Raw genomic sequence first — 21,371 nt, 5'->3', positions numbered from 1 at the left:
GGTCATCTGAGTTAAATTCACCCATTCCACTCCATTTTAGTTTGCTGATTCCTAGAATGTTGACTTTTACTCTTGCCATCTCCTGTTTGACCACTTCCAATTTGCCTTGATTCATGGACCTAACGTTCCAGGTTCCTGTGCAATATTGCTCTTTACAGCATTGGACCTTGCTTCTGTCACCAGTCCCATCCACAACTGGGTGTTGTTTTTGCTCTGGCTCCATCCCTTCATTCTTTCTGGAGTTATCTCTCCACTGATCTCCAGTAGCATATTGGGCGCCTACTGACCTGGGGAGTTCCTCTTTCAGTATTCTGTCATTTTTCCTTTTCATACTGTTCATGGGGTTCTCAACGCAAGAACCGTGAACTTCCAGATGTTCAAGCTGGTTTTAGAAAAGGCAGAGGAACCAGAGATCAAATTACCAACATCTGCTGGATCATTGAAAAAGCACAAGAGTTCAGAAAAACATCTATTTCTGCTTTATCGACTATGCCAAAGCCTTTGACTGGGTGGATCACAATAAACTGTGGAAAATTCTGAAAGAGATGGAATACCAGACCACCGGACATGCCTCTTGAGAAACTTATATGCGGATCAGGAGGCAACAGTTAGAACTGGATATGGAACAACAGACTGGTTCCAAATAGGAAAAGGAGTACATCAAGGCTGTATACTATCACCCTGCTTATTTAATTTATATGCAGAGTACATCATGAGAAACGCTGGGCTGGAAGAAGCACAAGCTGGAATCAAGATTGCCGGGAGAAATCTCAATCACCTCAGATATGCAGATGACACCATCCTTATGGCAGAAAGTGAAGAGGAACTAAAAAGCCTCTTGATGAAAGTGAAAGTGGAGAGTGGAAAAGTTGGCTTAAAGCTCAACATTCAGAAAACGAAGATCATGGCATCTGGTCCCATCACTTCATGACAAATAGATGCAGAAACAGTGGAAACAGTGGCAGATTTTATTTTTTTGGGCTCTAAAATCACTGCAGATGGTGACTGCAGCCATGAAATAAAAAGAGACTTGCTCCTTGGAAGAAAAGTTATCACCAACATAGACAGCATGTTAAAAAGCAGAGACATTACTTTGCCAACAAAGGTCCGTCTAGTCAATGGTGTGGTTTTTCCAGTAGTCATGTATGGATGTGAGAGTTGGACTATAAAGAAAGCCGAGTACCAAAGAATTGATGCTTTTAAACTATGGTGTTGGAGAAGACTCTTGGCCTGAAAGGAAATCTAACCAGTCCATCCTAAAGGAAATCAGTCCTGAATGTTCATTGGAAGGACTGATGTTGAAGCTGAAACTCCAGCTGATGTGAAGAACTGACTCATTTGAAAAGACCCTGATGCTGGGAAAGATTGAAGGCAGGAGGAGAAAGGGACAACAGAGGATGATATGGTTGGATGGCGTCACCGACTCAATGGACATGAGTTTGTGTAAACTCAAGCAGTTAGTGATGGACAGGGAGGCCTGGCGTGTTGCAGTCCGTGGCGTCACAAAGATCAGACACAACTGAGCGACTGAACTGAACTGAGTATTATCAAGAACTATGATTGTTGGATCATATAGTAACAGTACATTTAGTTTTATAAGAAACTGCCATATTGTCTTCCACAGTAGGTGTAGGATTTTGCGTTCATATTAGGAATGAATGACTTCCTTTCTCTCCATGTCATCCCCAGCATTTGGTGTTACCAGTGTCTTAAATTTTCACCATTCTTATAAGTCTTAGTGATTTCACATTGTTGTCTTAATTTTCATTTCTCTAATTACGTGTGATTATGAACATGTTTTTACATGCTTATTTGTCACCTATCTTCTTTGGTTAGCTGCCTGTTCATATTTTTAGCCTATTAAAAATTTTTGGAGTATAGTATATTTACAATGTGTGCATTTCAGGTGTAAAGCAAGTGAATCAGTTATATACATATACATATATCCACTTTTTAAAAAAATATTATTTTCCCATTTGTATAGGCCATTACAGAGTATTGAGTACAGTTCTCTGTGCTATACAACGGGTTCTTATTAGTTATTTGTTTTATATATGATAGTACATATATATGCCCGACTATCCCAATATATGCCCAACTATCCCAATTTTTCCCTCCCCTCCTTTATCCTCTGGTGACCATAAGTTACTTGTATGACTCTACTTCTGTTTTGTAAATAAGTTTATTTATACCATTCTTTTAGGATTCCATATATAAGCAATAGCATATGACGTTTGTCTTTCTGTGTCTGACTTACTTCACTCAGTATGAGAATCTCTAGGTCCATCCATGTTGCTGTAAAATGGCATTATTCCATTCTTTTTAATGGCTGAGTAACATTCCATTGTGTATATGTACCACATACTTTTTATCCATTCCTCTGCTGATGGAAATGTAGGTTGCTGCCATGTCCTGGTTATTGTAAATAGTGCTGCAGTAAACTTGGGTGCATTTATCTTTTTGAATTATGATTTTCTTTGGATATATGCCTTGGAATGAGGAGGGCATGGCAACCCACTCCAGTATTCTTGCCTGGAGAATCCACATGGACAGAGGAGCCTGGTGGGCTATATATATAGTCCATGGGGTTGCAAAGAGTCGGACATGACTGAGTGACGATGCATAGCACAGTGCATGCTTAGGAGTGGGATTGCTTGGTCATATGATAGTTCTGTTTTTAGTTTTGTAAGGAACCTTTGTACTGTTTTCCATATTGGCCGTACCAATTTACATTCCCACCAACAGTATAGGAGGGTTCCCTTTTCTCCACACCCTCTCCAGCATTTACTGTTTGTAGATTTTTTTTATGATGGCCATTCTGACTGCTATGAGTTGATATGTCACGGGTTCTATGTGCATGTCTCTAATACCTTGTGATGTTGTATATCTTTTTTTTAGCCCATTTTTTGAATACTTGATTTCCTGGATTGCATCTTTGGTGTGGTATCTAAGGATTTATAACCAATTCCACTGTTAGCAAGACTTTTTCGTTATTTTCTAGACGTCTTATACTTTTTGCATTTTAGATATCTGAGTAATTATTAGTTGATTTTTGTAAAAGGTGTAATGTCTGAGTCTAGATTCATGATTTTGCTGGTAGGTATCCAGTTGTTTCAGCAAAATTTGTTGAAAAGACTACCTTTCCTCTATCATTGCCTTTGTTCCTTTTTCAAATGTAAGTTGACCATATTTTTAAGAGTCTACTTCTGGGCACTCTTTTCTATACCATTGATATATTTTGTCTCTTCTTTTACCAGTGCCACTCTGTCTTTATTATTATAACTTTATACTTAAGTATTGAAGTTGTATAGTGTTAATACTCTCATTTTGTTTTTCTTCAAGATTTTGTTGGCTTTTCTGTTTCTTTTTGTCTTTACATGTAAATTTTAAAATAAATTTGTCAATAGCCAAAAAATTATTTCCTTGGATTTTGATTGGGATTTCATGGAATGTATAGATAAAATTTGAAAGACATCTTGAAGATACTGTGTCTTCCTAGTCATGAACATAGAATATCTCTCAATTCATTTTTCATTTTGTTCTTGCCATTCACATATTGATCTTATATTTATTTTGTTGCATTTATAACCAAGTATTTCATTTTGGAGAATGATGATTTAGTGTGTTGTTATGTTTTTAATTTCAGATGCCACTTGTTTATTGCTGGTATTTAGGATAATGACTGAGCTCTGTATATCAACCTTATATCCCTAAATTACATTAATTGTTTTTAGTTATAGTTTTTTGTCAATTCTTTTAGATTTCCTACATAGGCAGTCATGTCAACTGTGAACAAAGACAGTTTTGCTTCTTTGTCAACTATGAACAAAGACAAGTTTTGCTTCTTCCTTCCCATATACCTTTTATTTCCTTTTCTAACTGCATTAGCTAGATCTTCTTAGACAATGTTGAAAATGGTAAATGAGGACATCCTTGCCTTGGTTTTGCTTCAATTTTCTCACCATTCAATATATTAACTGTTTGTGGATGTTGGCATATTGAGATGTTCATTGTCATTTTGAGATACTCTTTGTCATGTTGGGAAAGTTCCCCTTTATTTCTAGTTTATACATTGGACTTTGTTGTGATTTTTTAAAATTTTTTTATGTAACCATGTGGTTTTTCTTCTTTAGCTTGTTACTGTGAAATATTACATTAATTTACCTTTGTTAAGCCAGCCTTACACAAATGTAATGAATCCAACTTCATCATAACATGTAACTATTTTTTATATATTGTTGCGCTTGATATGCCAATATTTTGTTGAGGTTCTTTTTTTTGTTTCCATCTGTGTTTATGAGAGTTATTGCTATGTACTTTTCTTTTCCTGTATTGTCTTCTGTGGTTTTGATATTAAGGTAACGGTGCTTTCATAACATGAGTTAGGAAGTAGCCCCTCTTCTGTCTTTTGGAAGAAACTGCTGAGTATTAGAATTTCCACCTTAAATATTGGGTAGAATTCAACAGTGAACCCATCTAGCTCTGATGTTTTGTTTTGGAAGGTTATTGTTTACTAATTGAAGTTTTAAATAGATACAGGTCAATTCAGATTGTGCAGTTCTTTTGTGAGCTTTTCTGGTTGTTCAGTGTCTAAGTTGTATCTCTTTGTGACCACATTAACTGCAGCTAGCCAGGCTTCCCTGTCCTTCAGTATCTCCTGGAATTTGCTCAAATTCATGTCCATTGAGTTGATGATGCCATCCAACCATCTCATCCTCTGTTGTCCCCTTCTTCTTTTGACTTCAGTCTTTGCCAGTGTAGATTCTATCTTTAAAGGAATTGGTCTACTTAACTAGGTTATCAAATTTGTGGCCATAGCATTATTGATCATATTCCTGTATGTCTTTTAAATGTCCATGCAGTTTTTAGTGAAGTCTCCCCTTTCATTTCAGATAGTACTTCTATTTTTTTAGTTAACCTGGCTGAGTTGAATGAATTTTATTGATCTTTCCAGAGAGTCAACTCTTGGTTTTATTTTCTCTATGGACTTCCTGTTTTAAATTTCACTAATTTATTAACTAAATCTTTTCTTCTCCTTACTTTGGATATAATTTGTTCTTCTTGGCCTAGTTTCCTAAAGGTGAAACTTAGATTACTGGTTTTTAAGCTCATTCTTGTTTTGTAATATATACAGCCAATTCTATGAATTCCCCTCTAAGCATTGCCTCACACAAATTTTGATGAGTTATGTTTTCATTTTTCTAAGTTCATTCACTCAGTTGTGTCCGACTCTTTGCGACCCCATGGACTGCAGCACGCCAGGCCTCCCTGTCCATCACCAACTCCGGAGTTTACCCAAACTCATGTCCATTGAGTCGGTGATGCCATCCAACCATGTCATCCTCTGTTGTCCCTTTCTTCTCCTGCCTTCAATCTCTTCCAGCATCAGGGTCTTCTCAAATGAGTCAGTTTTTCACATCAGGTGGCCAAAGTATTGGAGTTTCAGCTTCAACATCAGTCCTTCCAATGAATACTCAGCGCTGATCTCCTTTAGGATGGACAGGTTGGATCTCCCTGCAGTCCAGGGGACTCTCCAAAGTCTCTAACAAAGTTCAAAAGCATGAGTTCTTTGGCGCTCAGCTTTCTTTATAGTCAAATTTTCACATCCATACATGACTACTGGAAAAACCATAGCCTTGACTAGCCGGACTTTTGTTGGCAAAGTAACGTCTCTGCTTTATGCTGTCTAGGTCAAATTTTTACATTACTCTTATTCTGTGATCCACGTGTTACTTGGAATTGTGTTGATTAATTTCCAAGTATTTTGAGATTCTCCAGCTATCTTTGTGGTTTTCATTTTGAATTTAATTCCAGTTTTTGCCTGAGAGTATATGTTGTAGGACTTTTACGCCTTTAAATATGGTAAGGTATGTTTTATAACCCAGAATGTGGTCTATCATAGTGAATGTTCCATGTGATCTTGAGAAGGATGTGCATTCTACTGTCATTTGATGAAATAGTCTATGTTAATTAAATCTGGTTAACTCATACTGCTGTTCAGTTCAACTATGTTCTTACTGATTTTCTGTCTGGTAGACCTGTACATTACTGATAGAGAAGTATTGAAGTTTCCAATTAAAAGAGTGACTTCATCTATTTCTCCTTGCAGTTCTAGCAGTTTTTGCCTCATATCATCTGATGCTGTTTTTAGGTAGATACACACATCAAAAATTGTTCGGGCTTCCTGAAGAATTGATCCTTTAACATTAAGTAATGTCATTCTTTAGTCTTGATAATTTCTTTTGCTTTGAAGAAACTCTATTTGAAATTAATATGGATACTATAACTTTCCTTTGATTAGTGTATCTTACTATTCAATATATCTTTCTCCATCCTTTTACTTTTAAAGTATGTGTCTGTATTTAAAGTGAGTTTATTGTAGACAACATAGAGTTGAGCCTTGTTTTTTAATACACTTTGACAATCTCTTTTTTATTTGGTGCATTAGACCATTGACATTTAAAGGGATTATTGATGTAGTTGGATTAATTTCTTAACATATGTTACTGTTTTGTTACTGTTTTCTATTGTTGATCTTTTCTTTCTTATTTTATCTTTACTGTTTCTGTCTTTTGTGATTTTAACTAAGTACTTTGAACAATTCCACTTTATCTTTTTTATATTAACAGTACTTTTTTATAGTGCAAGATTTAAAATGTACATTTATGACTATTCCATTTCAAAATTTAAATACACTGCTTAATAGGTAGTGCAAGTACCATATTTCTTTCTTTCTTCCATCCCTTATACTATTGTTGTAATTCATTTAAATTTGTTGCTGTTATTGCTTTATTTTTTTTGGCCATGAAACATGCAGGATCACCGTTCTTCAATCAGGGATCAAACCTGTGCCTCCTGCAGTGGAAGTGTGGGGTCCTAACCATTGGACTGCCAGGAAATCCCGCCTATTATTATCTTGAAAACACTGTTGTCTCAGATTAACTAAGAATAAGAAAAATGAAATAGTTTATTTATCTTCACTTTCTCTAGTGCTCTATCTTTATGTAGATCAAAGTTTCTGACTCATATTATTTTCTTTTTCTCTGAGAAAATTCTTTTAACATCACTTGTGAAACAAATGTACTGTAGTGAATTTTCTTAATTATTTACTTGTCTGAGAATGTCTTTATTCTTCCTTCACCTTTGAAAGATAATTTTGCAGGATACAGCATTCTGACTTTTTTTTTTTAACTTTAAATATCCACTCCATTCTCTTGCTTGCATGATTCCCAAAGAGAAATGAGATATAATTCTTATTTTTGTTCTTCTAGGTAAGGACTCTTCCCTACTCCCACCCCAGTTTCTTTCAAGAGTTTTATTATTGATTTTCTGAAGTTTTGAATATCATGGATATGCCTCAGTTCAGTTCAGTTCAGTTGCTCAGTCGTGTCTGACTCTGTGACCCCATGAATCACAGCATGCCAGGCCTCCCTGTCCATCACCAACTCCCAGAGTTCTATCAAACTCACGTCCATTGAGTCGGTGATGCCATCCAGCCATCTCATCCTCTGTTGTCCCCTCTTCCTTCTGCCCTCAATCCCTCCCAGCATCAGCATCTTTTCCAATGAGTCAACTCTTCACACGAGGTAGCCAAAGTACTGGAGCTTCAGCTTTAGCATCATTCCCTCCAAAGAACACCCAGGGCTGATAGCCTTCAGAATGGACTGGTTGGATTGCCTTGCAGTCCAAGGGACTCTCAGGAGTCTTCTCCAACACCACAGTTCAAAAGCATCAATTCTTCGGTGCTCAGCCTTCTTCACAGTCCAACTCTCACATCCATACATGAACCACTGGAAAAACCATAGCCTTGACTAGACGGACCTTTGTTGGCAAAGCAATGTCTCTGCTTTTGAACATGCTATCTAGGTTGGTCATAACTTTCCTTCCAAGGAGTAAGCATCTTTTAATTTCATGGCTGCAGTCACCATCTGCAGTGATTTTGGAGCCCCCCCCCCCCCCCCGCAAATAAAGTCTGACACTGTTCTCATTGTTTCCCCATCTATTTGCCATGAAGTGATGGGACCAGATGCCACGATCTTTGTTTTTTGAATGTTGAGCTTTAAGCCAACGTCTTCACTCTCCTCTTTCACTTTCATCAAGAGGCTTTTTAGTTCCTCTTCACTTTCTGCCACAAGGGTGGTGTCATCTACATATCTGAAGTTATTGATATTTCTCCCAGCAATCTTGATTCCAGCTTGTGCTTCTTCCAGCCCAGCGTTTCTCATGATGCACTCGGTGGATATGCCTAGATGTAGTTTATTTAAGCAGTTCTCTTGTTTGGTGTTCTTTTAGCATCCTGGATCTATGGTTTGGTTTCTGACATTAATTTGGGAAAATTATCAGCACTATTTAAATATTTCTTATGTCTTCAAATATTTCCTCTGTTCCTTTCTTTCTTCTCTTTCAGGTTTTCCTATTACCCATATCTTTTAACTTTGGTAGTTTTCCTACAGTTCTTGGATATTCTGTTCCATTTTTTCAGTCAATTTTCTTTTCGATTTTCTGTTAAGATTCTGTTGACATAAGGTTCTGAGAGTCTTCTTACTACTGTGTCCATAAATATCATAAATGTATCAAAGATATTGTTCATTCTTGTTATAGTGTTAGCATTTGATTCTTTCTTAGAATGTCCATCTTTCTGTTTACATTACTCAATTACTCTTGTGTGTTGTCTAATTTTTCTATTACAGACCTTTGCATATTAATTATAGTTATTTTAAATAGCTTCTCTGATATTTCCAACATTCTTTTCATATTTGTCTGTGGTCCTGATGTTTGCTCTGTTTCTTAAAACTGTGTTTTTTGCCTTCTAGTATGTAGTTGTTTATAGAAAGCTGGACATTATGTAGTACATTAGAAAAAAAATTGGCAAAGAACTAAACAGACATTTCTCCAAAGAAGACATACAGATGGCTAACAAACACATGAAAAGATGCTCAGCATCACTCATTATCAGAGGAATGCCAATCAAAACCACAATGAGGTACCATTTCACGCCAGTCAGAATGGCTGCTGTCCAAAAGTCTACAAGCAATAAATGCTGGAGAGGGTGTGGAGAAAAGGGAACCCTCTTACACTGTTGGTGGGAATGCAAACTAGTACAGCCACTCTGGAGAACACTGTGGAGATTCCTTAAAAAACTGGAAATAGAACTGCCATATGACCCAGCAATCCCACTTCTGGGCATACACACTGAGGAAACCAGAATTGAAAGAGACACATGTACCCCAGTGTTCATCAGAGCACTGTTTATAATAGCCAGAACATGGAAGCAACCTAGATGTCCATCAGCAGATGAATGGATAAGAAAGCTGTGGTACACATACACAATGGATTATTACTCCGCCATTGAAAGGAATACATTTGAATCAGTTCTAATGAGGTGGATGAAATTGGAGCCTATTATACAGAGTGAAGTAAGCCAGAAAGAAAAACACCAATACAGTATACTAATGCATATATATGGAATTTAGAAAGATGGTAACAATATCCCTGTATATGAGACAGCAAAAGAGACACAGATGTATAGAACAGTCTTTTGGACTCTGTGGGAGATGGCGAAGGTGGGATGATTTGGGAGAATGGCATTGAAACATGTATATTATCATATGTGAAATAAATCACCAGTGCAGGTTCGATGCATGATACAGGATGCTCGGGGCTGGTGCACTGGGATGACCCAGAGGGATGGTATGGGGAGGGAGGTGGGAGGGAGTTTCAGGATGAGGAACACATGTACACCTGTGGTGGATTCATATCAATGTGTGGCGAAACCAGTACAGTATTGTAAAGTAATTAGCTTCCAATTAAATAAATTTATATTAAAAAATTGTGGTAAATGGACTTTCAGTAATAATGCTGGTAAGGTGCAGGGAGAAAGAAAGTGTTCTATAGTCCTGTGATTATCTCTCAGTCTTTTAGTAAGCTTGTGCCCCTGGACTGTGTAGTTCAAAAGTGCTTCCATTCTCCCACCTCTTTAGGCAGTTCAATGGAATGGATTATGGGGCTGGCATTATTTCCCTTTCCCCCCTTGCAAAGCAAGATTCTGGAGTTGGATATTTCCTTTCCCCCAGGTCAGTTATGCTTTTTTGTTGTTGTTGTTGCTGTTACTATCCTTTTCTTTTGGGGAGCTACAGTGTACAGCAAGCAGAACTTCCCTGGCCAGGGATCGAACCTGTGCCACCTACATTGGAAGTGTGGAGTCTAAACCACTGGACCACCAGGGAAGTCACAGTTAGGCTTTGATAAAACTCCAAGAGATTGGACTCTACTAAAATAGTTTCTCTTTTGAGGGTAGGCTTTGTTAAGAAAAAAGAATGCTTTGTTATGTTTTTAAAAATGTATTTTCTCCTCTGCCCACCAGAATCATGAGGAAATTTTTCTCTCATCATAACTGTGAGAATTTAGGAGAGTCCCTCGCAAAGAGTCGGACACTACTGAGCGACTGATCTGATCTGATCTGGCAGTAAAACTCAAGTGTGGGAATGCCCCCCTAAGACTGGCAGCTTTCAACTCTCAGATTTGCTTACAATGAACCTCCAGCCATTTTCAAACTAGAGTTTAAGTTTTCCTACCCTAGTACTGGTTCTTATTTATGTTTCTGCTCATGGATATCTGCTTGAAAAATTATGATGTTCTTAGATCTGAAAAGAGTTGTTGGTTTTCAGTTTTTCAGCTTTTTATTTGTTGGTTAGTATGGAGTGATAACTTCCAAACTCCTTTCATGATGAACTGGAGACCAGACATCAAAGTACTTTTTGGTCTTTAGGTAGCATACTCACTTCCTAAGTCATCATGCTTTGTTTACTGAATCTTACAGCTATCAACTGTCAGCCAGTTAATTAGTTTGCTTTTTGTGTCTGTCTTTTAAACTAGAAATGTATTGCATGGAACATGGACTTGTTTGTCTTCTTAACCTCTGTATTCCTTTCATCTAAAACAATGACTAGTACTCAGTTCAGTTCAGTTCAGTCGCTCAGTTGTGTCTAACTCTTTGCGACCCCATGAATCGCAGCACGCCAGGCCTCCCTGTCCATCACCAACTCCCGGAGTTCACTCAGACTCACGTCCATCGAGTCAGTGATGCCATCCAGCCATCTCATCCTCTGTCATCCCCTTCTCCTCCTGCCCCCAATCCCTCCCAGCATCAGAGTCTTTTCCAATGAGTCAACTCTTCGTATGAGGTGGCCAAAGTACTGGAGTTTCAGCTTTAGCATCATTCCCTCCAAAGAAATCCCAGGGCTGATCTCCTTCAGAATGAACTGGTTGGATCTCCTTGCAGTCCAAGGGACTCTCAGGAGTCTTCTCCAACACCATCAATTCTTCGGCGCTCAGCCTTCTTCACAGTCCAACTCTCACATCCATACATGACCACAGGAAAAACCATAGCCTTGACTAGACGGACCTTTGTTGGCAAAGTAATGTCTCTGCTTTTGAATATGCTATCTAGGTTGGTCATAACTTTCCTTCCAAGTAGTAAGGATCTTTTAATTTCATGGCTGCAGTCACCATCTGCAGTGATTTTGGAGCCCAAAAAAATAGTCTGCCTGCCACTCTTTCCACTGTTTCCCCATCTATTTGCCATGAAGTGATGGGACCAGATGCCATGGTCTTCGTTTTCTGAATGTTGAGTTGTAAGCCAACTTTTTCACTCTCCACTTTCACTTTCATCAAGAGGCTTTTTAGTTCCTCTTCACTTTCTGCCATAAGGGTGGTGTCATCTGCATATCTGAGGTTATTGATATTTCTCCTGGCAATCTTGATTCCAGCTTGTGCTTCTTCCAGCCCAGCGTTTCTCATGATGTACTCTGCATAGAAGTTAAATAAGCAGGGTGATAATACACAGCCTTGACGTACTCCTTTTCCTATTTGGAACCATTCTGTTGTTCCATGTCCAGTTCTAACTGTTGCTTCCTGACCTGTATACAGATTTCTCAAGAGGCAGGCTGTCTTAATTATTTTGTAAATGAATGGATGAATGAGTCACCGAATTATAGGTTCAATCTATGACTTTGTATTTGTGTGATTCTGTGATTGGGTTTGGATTTTCCCACTTGTTTGTCTTAGACATATACATTTCTTAATATTCTTTTGAAATAGAGGTTCATCAGTATTTCGTCCAGTATCAATAATAGTTGTTGAAAGTCTCTCAATCTCTCGCTGTCCATTTAAGCAGAATTATCTGTAACAGTCAGCTTTGGATACAGTCTCTGTTGGATTCATAAGTAAATGCAAAGCCAGGAAGCAGTGTGGGACAGATTTAAAAAGTAAATACCAAAATAAAGGTTATTGTTACATGGCACTGATGGATTTTAGATAACCTGATAAGCCTTCTACTGCTTGCTAAGAGTGCATTCATCTCTAACTTTAAAAGTCCTGAAGGCTACACACTGATAAGAGATTAGCATTGTGATTTTGGGCATAGTCTGTTGCTAAATTTCCATTCACCTATTATTTAGCAGCCTTTCCAAACACTGACCTTTTCATTATCATTGTAGTTTTCTTGCTTTTTTTTGTTTGTTTGTTTTCCCCAGTGTTTGTGATTTCTAAAGCTGTTTATTTAGAATGGTTTCTGGACACTCTGCATGGCATGTTTAAAAATGTAAGAAAAGAGATTAAAGTTGTAATAACTTCATATAGTTTAAAAATAAAAGATGCCAATAATTCATTTTTTCATAAACACTGAGTGCCTTATTGTAATATAAATAATTTTAGAAATTGTGAATATTTGAATAATCAATCTTGAGAAATTGTATCTAAAATTGTAATGATAATCATCATCTCTTTTAGACTTTAAGTATCAACCCTTCTTTAGAAATGAAGTTAACTTGGTTTCTAACTCCTTAAGAGCAGTATGTCTGGCATATTACCTGTGTCCTAATCTACAATTCACAGTTAAGAACAAATATAGGCTCAGCTCATGAACTATATTTTTCTTATTCTATCAAATTTTTTGTCATCAAGTTTATTGATTACTCTTTGGCCATTACAAGTATGGGACAAAGTGCTGTCACTCATTAATTCTCTCATAGTTATCTAAATGTGTCCTGACAAAATTGTTTATGAGCATATCAGTTTTGGATTTTCTTCCATTTTGATGACCTGTAATGTAACAATTGATTATTATCCGTGAACCAGCCTGACTGAATTGACCCTACAAGCCCTAGTCCAGCTATTGTTACATGTTTTCTTTGGGTTGCTTGGCTTAACAAACAGCCCCTTGTTACTCAGGGCTTAAAAAAAAAACAAATGTGCATTTCTTATTTATGTTACTTTAGGGTTTAAGGTACCTTGTTACTCTGTTGCGCTCCCTGGAGTTTTGTTAGCATATGTTGGCCTTATTAGACTTTACTGGGCCTTTTGTGCTGGGCTCAGTTAGGTTTGAGAACACGTGTCTCTGCATTTTTTTCCATTCAGAAATTTGCACTAATGTATCCATTATCTTGGACATCGTATTCTAATGATTGAGGGCCATATCTTTTAATGATTGAAAGCAAGAAGGCCACAGGCCACAATGGGTTTTAAAGCTTTTGTTCACATGCAGCAATTGCTGCATGGCCATGACCAAACTCAATAGGGCAGAGAATACATGGCAAGAACAAGCATGGAAGAAATGATAGTGAATGTTAGTTCAATGTGCTACAAAAGATTACTTCACCAACATACACCTCTTTATTCCTAACTTTTATCCCATAACATGGATAATGAATAACTATTCAGTTGCCAGTTATGACATTATATTCAAATGTCAAGAATAAACAACAGATATTTTTCTTTGCTAACCATCAGAAATATCATTGATTGGGTAGTACTTTGATCAGGTACTTCCCTGGTAGCCCAGTGGCTAAGACTCTGGCTCCTAATGCAGGGGACCAGGGTTCAGTCCCTGGTCAGGGAACTTGATCCCACATGCCACAACTAAGACCCAGTGCAGCCAAATAAATTAAAAATATTTCTTAAAAAGAAAAAAAGGACTGTCGTTTATTAATATATTTAACCCTTTTTAAACCTATTAGTTTTCAGCTTGTAGCCTCTTGAGTAGTGTGTTTTACATATTTTGTTTTGACTAAATTCTTAGCTAATTTTTTTTAATTTAGAAAAGACAATTTTGCAAAATTAGAAACCATTTTAGACCATTCAGCTGATATGACTATTTTGAAAATGTCATTAAGAATTAGATAAACATGAATGTTAATAAATCTGAAGCAGTAGTTGATTGATAAATTGTATTATCTCTTTATCCAAATATATTGCTTGAATATTTCACTTGGTTTTGATTTTACAATGTGCCCAAGACTATATGGCTTTCCTCAACTATCACTTGGATCTGTTTTGACAGAATGTATCATAACATGGTGTATAAAACTTGGAGTTGGAAATTAGGTATGACCCTATAGTCATTAGTCATCCTTTAACATTTGATGTAACAGTGAATTAGTTTTTCCACTTTTCTCTTTCATGGTTTCCTTTTACTAAAAGCACCACTACTACAAAAAGGAAAACTACAGGCCAATATCACTGATGAACACAGATGCAAAAATCCTTAACAAAATTCTGGCAATCAGAATCCAACAACGCATTAAAAAAATCATACATCATGGTGAAGTGGGCTTTATCCCAGGGATGCAAGGATTCTTCAATATCTGCAAATCAATCAATGTAATACACCACATTAACAAACTGAAAAATAAAAACTATGTGATTATCTCAATAGATGCAGAGAAAGCCTTTAACAGAATTCAACATCCATTTATGATTAAAAAAAAAAAAACCTCCAGAAAGCAGGAATAGAAGGAACATACCTCAACAAAATAAAAGCTATAAATGACAAACCCACAGCAAACATTATCCTCAATGGTGAAAAATTGAAAGCATTTCCCCTTAAATCAGGAGCAAGACAAGGGTGCCCACTCTCACTTCTAAAACTATTCAACATAGTTTTGAAAGTTTTGGCCACAGCAATCAGAGCAGAAAAAGAAATAAAAGGCATCCATATTGGAAAAGAAGTAGTAAAACTCTCACTGTTTGCAGATGACATGATCCTCTACATAGAAAACCCTAAAGACCACCAGAAAATTATTAGAGCTAATCAATGAATATAGTAAAGTTTCAGGATATAAAATCAACACCCAGAAATCCCTTGCATTCCTATACACTAATAATGAGAAAACAAAGAGAAATTAAGGGAACAATTCCATTCAACATTGCAACAAAAATAGTAAAATACTTAGGAATATATCTACCTAAAGAAACAAAAGACCTATATATAGAAAACTACAAAACACTGGTGAAAGAAATCAGAGGACACAAATATGATGGAGAAATATAGCATGTTCATGGATTGCAAGAATGAATATAATGAAAAGAGTATACTACCCAAAGCAATCTACAGATTCAATGCAATCCCTATCAAGCTACCAACAGTATTTTTCACATAACCAGAACAAATAATTTCACAATTTGTATGGCAATACAGAAAACCTTGAATTGCCAAAGCAATCTTGAGAAAGAAGAATGGAACTGGAGGTTGATTAACCTGCCTGACTTCAGGCTCTACTACAAAGCCACAGTTATCAAGACAGTATGGTACTGGCACAAAGACAGAACTGTAGATCAATGGAAAACAAAATAGAATGCCCAGAGATAAATCCACACACCTATGGACACCTTATCTTTGACAAAGGAGGCAAGAATATACAATGGAGAAAAGACAATCTCTTTAACAAGTAGTGCTGGGAAAACTGGTCAGCCACTTGTAAAAGAAAGAAACTAGAATACTTTCTAACACCATACACAAAAATAAACTCAAAATGGATTAAAGAACTAAACGTAAGACCAGAAACTATAAAACTCCTAGAGGAAAACATAGGCAAAACACTCTCTGACAAACATCACAGCAGGATCCTCTATGACCCACCTCCCAGAGTATTGGAAATAAAAGCAAAACTAAACAAATGGGACCTAATTAAAATTAAAAGCTTCTGCACAACAAAGGGAACTATAAGCAAGATGAAAAGACAGCCTTCAGAATGGGAGAAAATAATAGCAAATGAAGCAATGAACAAAGAAGTAATCTCAAAAATATACAAGCAACTCCTGCAGCTCAATTCCAGAAAAATAAACGACCCAATCAAAAAATGGGCCAAAGAACTAAACAGACATTTCTCCAAAGAAGACATACAGATGGTTAACAAAGACATGAAAAGATGCTCAACATCACTCATTATCAGAGGAATGCTAATCAAAACCACAATGAGGTACCATTTCACGCCAGTCAGAATGGCTGCTGTCCAAAAGTCTACGAGCAATAAATGCTGGAGAGGGTGTGGAGAAAAGGGAACCCTCTTACACTGTTGGTGGGAATGCAAACTAGTACAGCCACTCTGGAGAACACTGTGGAGATTCCTTAAAAAACTGGAAATAGAACTGCCATACGACCCAGCAATCCCGCTTCTGGGCATACATACTGAGGAAACCAGAATTGAAAGAGACACGTGTACCCCAGTGTTCATCAGAGCACTGTTTATAATAGCCAGAACATGGAAGCAACCTAGATGTCCATCAGCAGATGAATGGATAAGAAAGCTGTGGTACATATACACAATGGAGTATTACTCAGCCATTAAAAATACATTTGAATTAGTTCTAATAAGATGGATGAGACTGGAGCCTATTATACAGAATGAAGTAAGCCAGAAAGAACACCAATACAGTATACTAATATATATATATATATATATATATATATATATATATATATATGGAGTTTAGAAAGATGGTAACAATATCCCTGTATATGAGACAGCAAAAGAGACACAGATGTATAGAACAGTCTTTTGGACTCTGTGGGAGAGGGTGAGTGTGGGATGGTTTGGGAGAATGGCACTGAAACATGTATATTATCATATGTGAAACGAATCTCCAGTTCAGGTTCAATGCATGATGCAGGGTGCTCGGGGCTGGTGCACTGGCAGGACCCTGAGGGATGGGATAGGGAGGGAGGTGGGGGTGGGGTGTTCAGGATGAGGAACACATGTACACCCGTGGTGGATTCATGTCAATGTTTGGCAAAACCAATACAATATTGTAATTAGCCTTCAATTAAATAAATTTATATTAAAAAAGCCTCCTGTTTGATAGCAAAAACAAAAAGCACCACTACTAAACATCCAGTCATATATAGCACTATACTGGCAGACACACACACACACACACACACAAAGCAATGAGCGTGTACACAAGCTTGTGTGTGTGAGAAAGAGAGAAAAATAAATTCTTATCCCATGAGACCATTCCTGGTCTTGTCCTTCTCTTACAAGTCTTCCCATCAATTTTCTGGTTTCTGTGGTTCAGCATAAGGTATAACAGGACAAACATAAGAAAGAAATATCTGTGCTTGAGTACACACAGAAGAAACTAGGACAGCTGTAAAAGTGACTAATGTTAATAATTTGGAGCTATTCAACTTTGTCAACCAAAGGGAAAGTAATTCTCTTTCTTCTCTGAAAAGGCATAAGAGCCCATCTGTGTAGAGTTCACACAGTCTGCTTCTTTCTGAGGAGTCCAGGAATAATGTTCAGTAGAAAGCCCACCAGTCCCATTTACTCTGCATGAAAGGGTACTGAATGCCACCAGACCTGCCGTGAGTGACATTTTGCTCCTCATTTAATCACAGCAAGAGTCATTTTCACACAGCAAGGGATAGAAAACTTTCAAACTAATAAAAGCATACTTCCAAAGAAATTTGCAAGAACAATTGAAATGACTAGTAGAAATTATCCAATAAAATAATAGTAAAGCTATAAGCAGAAACCACAGGACTAAGATCATTGTTTGTCAACAGGGTATGTGAGACTCTTCACTTGAGACATAAGGACAAATCCTAATACTGAAGACAAAATTTTAATTGGAAAGAGCCAACAATAAGTGAAAAACATTTAAAGGAACTTAAAATACATTACTAAAGCAAACCATTAAATTATTTCAGTGCTTGTTCTCCGTTTTGACCAATTTAGTATATTTGCCTCACAGAATTTTGGTAATAGCTATCCTTTTCTTTTTCTCTTTATTTTTTGCTTTTCTTCCCATATATTTTTTATTGAAAGTTTTATGTGAAGTGAATGAATAATCACATACCAAGAAAGAGTTCATCATTGATATATTTTCAGTTGCTCCCTTATAAAATCACCCATTGAATATATTCAGAAGTTGAAGTACTGGACAGCATAGATCCAGCAAGTGTACTTATTTAACCATTCCCAAAAAAGATGGAAACTACTTTCCTCAGAAAACTATCTTTTTTTGGTCTATCTTTCCTGCAGCTCAGTTCCCTCATTAGCTTTTTACTTAAACTTTTAAGAATTCTTAGATAATTGTATATTCTAACACAGTTCTAAGAAATAAAACATAGACACCATAAAACATAGAAACACACATTACCCACTTCCCCTCAGTGATAACATCTTGCAAAACTATAGTACGATACCAAAACCACTATATTGACATAAATAAAATTCATCTGACTTGTTCAAATTTTCTTGTTTTACCAGTACATATTAATGTGTATTCATATTTAGAATTACGTAGGTTTTTTTTTTTTTTTTTTTTTGCCTACAAACACAATGAATACAGAATGTTTCCATGAATACAAGGATCCCTGATGTTGCCCTTTAATAACCAAACACATACACATACATCCTTTCCTCTACCCTACCTTAACACCTGCTAGTCAGTTTTCCATTTCTATAAACAATGCATTTTATAAGGATATTTCAGAGAAAATGGTACTATAAGGAACTCTGAAAATCTGCCTATCCTTAAAAGTAATGAAAATAAACAAAGCAAACAGAATTAACTTTCGAATGTTAACCAAAACCTTGTAGTGATCCATTTAAGAAAAATGACTATCAGTAAGAACAGTGAGCTTTAAAGAGTTTAAATTCAGTCTAGTCTGATCCTACACTCCGCATAAGTATCATTGAAAGTAACACACAGTCACATTACTGGAGGGAGAAAAATGGAACTTAGTCTCAAAGATTTGTTTTTATTTGATTTTGCTGGTGGTTCCCTGAAAGACCACATGAAAATATTAGTATTACTTTGCCCAAGTCAGAGCTGATACAGTGCTCAATCACTATATGGGGATGTCTGTTGAAACTTTTGCAGACAAATATTTGAATCACCTATGTTTAAAGTGATGAATAACAACTGAGAAAAACAGAGTAACCAAAAAACTTTGTAAGAAATGTTGGGGAAAAAGATTACATAAGGGCTTTTAAAAGTTCTAACATATTTCTGAGAATCTAGAGGACAATAACAAGACCAGGGTTGTGAACATGCTTAGGAAACACTTGAGAAGACTCTAAGCTCTCATCTCTGGTTGACCTTGAAGGTCTGTGCAAACATGAAGTGAACATTGAGGCAGAGGTGTTACTTCCCAGCTGAGCATTAAAAGAGTGGCTCAGCTTGCACAAAGAACCTTTGCACAAAACCCAAGAGAGATTTTGCTTCCAGGAGTCTTAAGGAAGTATCTGAAGTTGATTGGAAGGCTAATAAATTGAAGACTTCTATGGCCAACCAAGAGTAAAGACTTACAGAATTAATTCAAAAAGTTACAAAACAACAAAAAGCAACAAAAGCAGAGCTTGAGTAGAAGAGAGACTATCACCACAGGAGTTCTGCTTTATAATAGTCAAAATACCTGGCTTTCCATAAAAACTTGCTTAAGACTGCAAAGAAATAAAAATATGTCATACATAAGAAACAAAAGCAATCAACAGAAACTATCCCTGAAGAAACCTAGATGTTTGATATATTAGAGAAATACTAAATAATCAGTTTAGTTCAGTTGCTCAGTCGTGTCCGATGCTTTGCAACCCCATGGACTGCAGCACACCAGGCTTCCCTGTCCATCACCAACTCCAAAAGCTTGCTCAAACTCATGTTCATTGAGTCGGTGATGCAATAAAACTGTGTCATCCTCTGCTGTCCCCTTCTTCTCCTGCTTTCAATCTTTGCCAGCATCAGGGTCTTTTCCAAGGAGTTAGTTCTTTGCATCAGGTGGCCAAAGTATTGGAGTTTCGGCTTCAGCATCACTCCTTTCAATGAATATTCGGGAGTGATTTTGTTTAGGATGGATTGGCTGGATCTCCTTTCAGTCCAAGGGCCTCTCAAGAGTCTTCTCCAACACCACCATTCAAAAGCATCAATTCTATGGCACTCAATTTTCTTTATAGTCCAACTCCATACATCCATACATGACTACTGGAAAAACCATAACTTTGACTAGATGGACCATTGTTGGTAAAGTAATGTCTCTGCATTTTAATATGCTGTTGAGCTTAGTCATAACTTTTCTTCCGAGGAGCAAATGTCTTTTAATTTCATGGCTGCAGTCACTATCTGCTGTGATTTTGGAGCCCAAGGAAAAAAGTCTGTCACTGTTTCCCCATCTATTTGCCCTGGAGTGATGAGACTGGATGCCATGATCTTAGTTTTTTGAAGGTTGAGTTTTAGGCCAGCTTTTTCACTCTCCTCTTTCACTTTCATCAAGAGGCTCTTTAATTCCTCTTCATTTTCTGACATAAGGGTGGTGTCATCTGCATGTCTGAGGTTATTCATATTTCTCCCGGCAATCTTGATTCCAGCTTGTGCTTCATCCAGCCCAGCATTTCTCATGATGTACTCTGCATTTAAGTTAAATAAGTAGAATGACAATATACAGCCTTAATGTACTCCTTTCCTGATTTGGAACCAATCTGTTATTCAATGTTCAGTTCTAACTGTTGAAACCTGCATACAGATTTCTCAAGAGGCAGGTCAGCTGGTCTGGTATTCCCATCTCTTGAAGAATTTTCCAGTTTGTTGTGATCTACACAGTCAAAGGCTTTGGCATAGTCAATAAAGCATAAGTAGATGTTTTTCTGGAACTCTCTTGCTTTTTCAGTGATCCAACGGGTGTTGGCAATTTGACCTCTGGTTCCTCTTGCTTTTCTAAAACCAGCTTGAACATCTGGAAGTTCGCGGTTCACATATTGCTAAAGCCTGGCTTGGAGAATTTTGAGTATGACTTTACTAGCGTGTGAGATGAGTGCAATTGTGTGAGAGTTTGAGCATTCTTTGGCATTGCCTTTCTTTGGGATAGGAATGAAAACTGACCTTTTCCAGTCCTGTGGTCACTGCTGAGTTTTCCAAATTTGCTGGCATATTGAGTGTAGCCCTTTCTTTTTTTTAATATAAATTTATTTTAATTGAAGGCTAATTACTTTACAATATTGTATTGGTTTTGCCATACACCAACATGAATCCACCACAGGTGTACACGTGTTCCCCATCCTGAACCCCCCTCCCACCTCCCTTTCCATACCATCCCT

At 37.0% G+C, this 21,371-nt stretch overlaps 1 protein-coding gene and 1 non-coding gene across 2 annotated transcripts in view; one reads left to right on the top strand and one right to left on the bottom strand.

The window, feature by feature from the left end:
• The window catches only part of LOC129639552 (uncharacterized), a 128,775-nt gene that overhangs the window by 46,030 nt on the left and 61,374 nt on the right, over nt 1–21,371 (top strand). The gene's annotated exons all lie outside the window — the stretch shown is intronic.
• TRNAG-UCC (transfer RNA glycine (anticodon UCC)) lies at nt 10,154–10,226 on the bottom strand. Its single transcript has one exon. It is a non-coding gene; the product is annotated as a tRNA-Gly (tRNA).

Source organism: Bubalus kerabau, chromosome X (assembly GCF_029407905.1).
Source record: "Bubalus kerabau isolate K-KA32 ecotype Philippines breed swamp buffalo chromosome X, PCC_UOA_SB_1v2, whole genome shotgun sequence".
Classification (NCBI taxonomy): domain Eukaryota; kingdom Metazoa; phylum Chordata; class Mammalia; order Artiodactyla; family Bovidae; genus Bubalus; species Bubalus kerabau.
The sequence above is the reverse complement of the archived record's forward strand: the minus strand, read 5'-3'. Positions and strand labels throughout refer to the sequence as shown.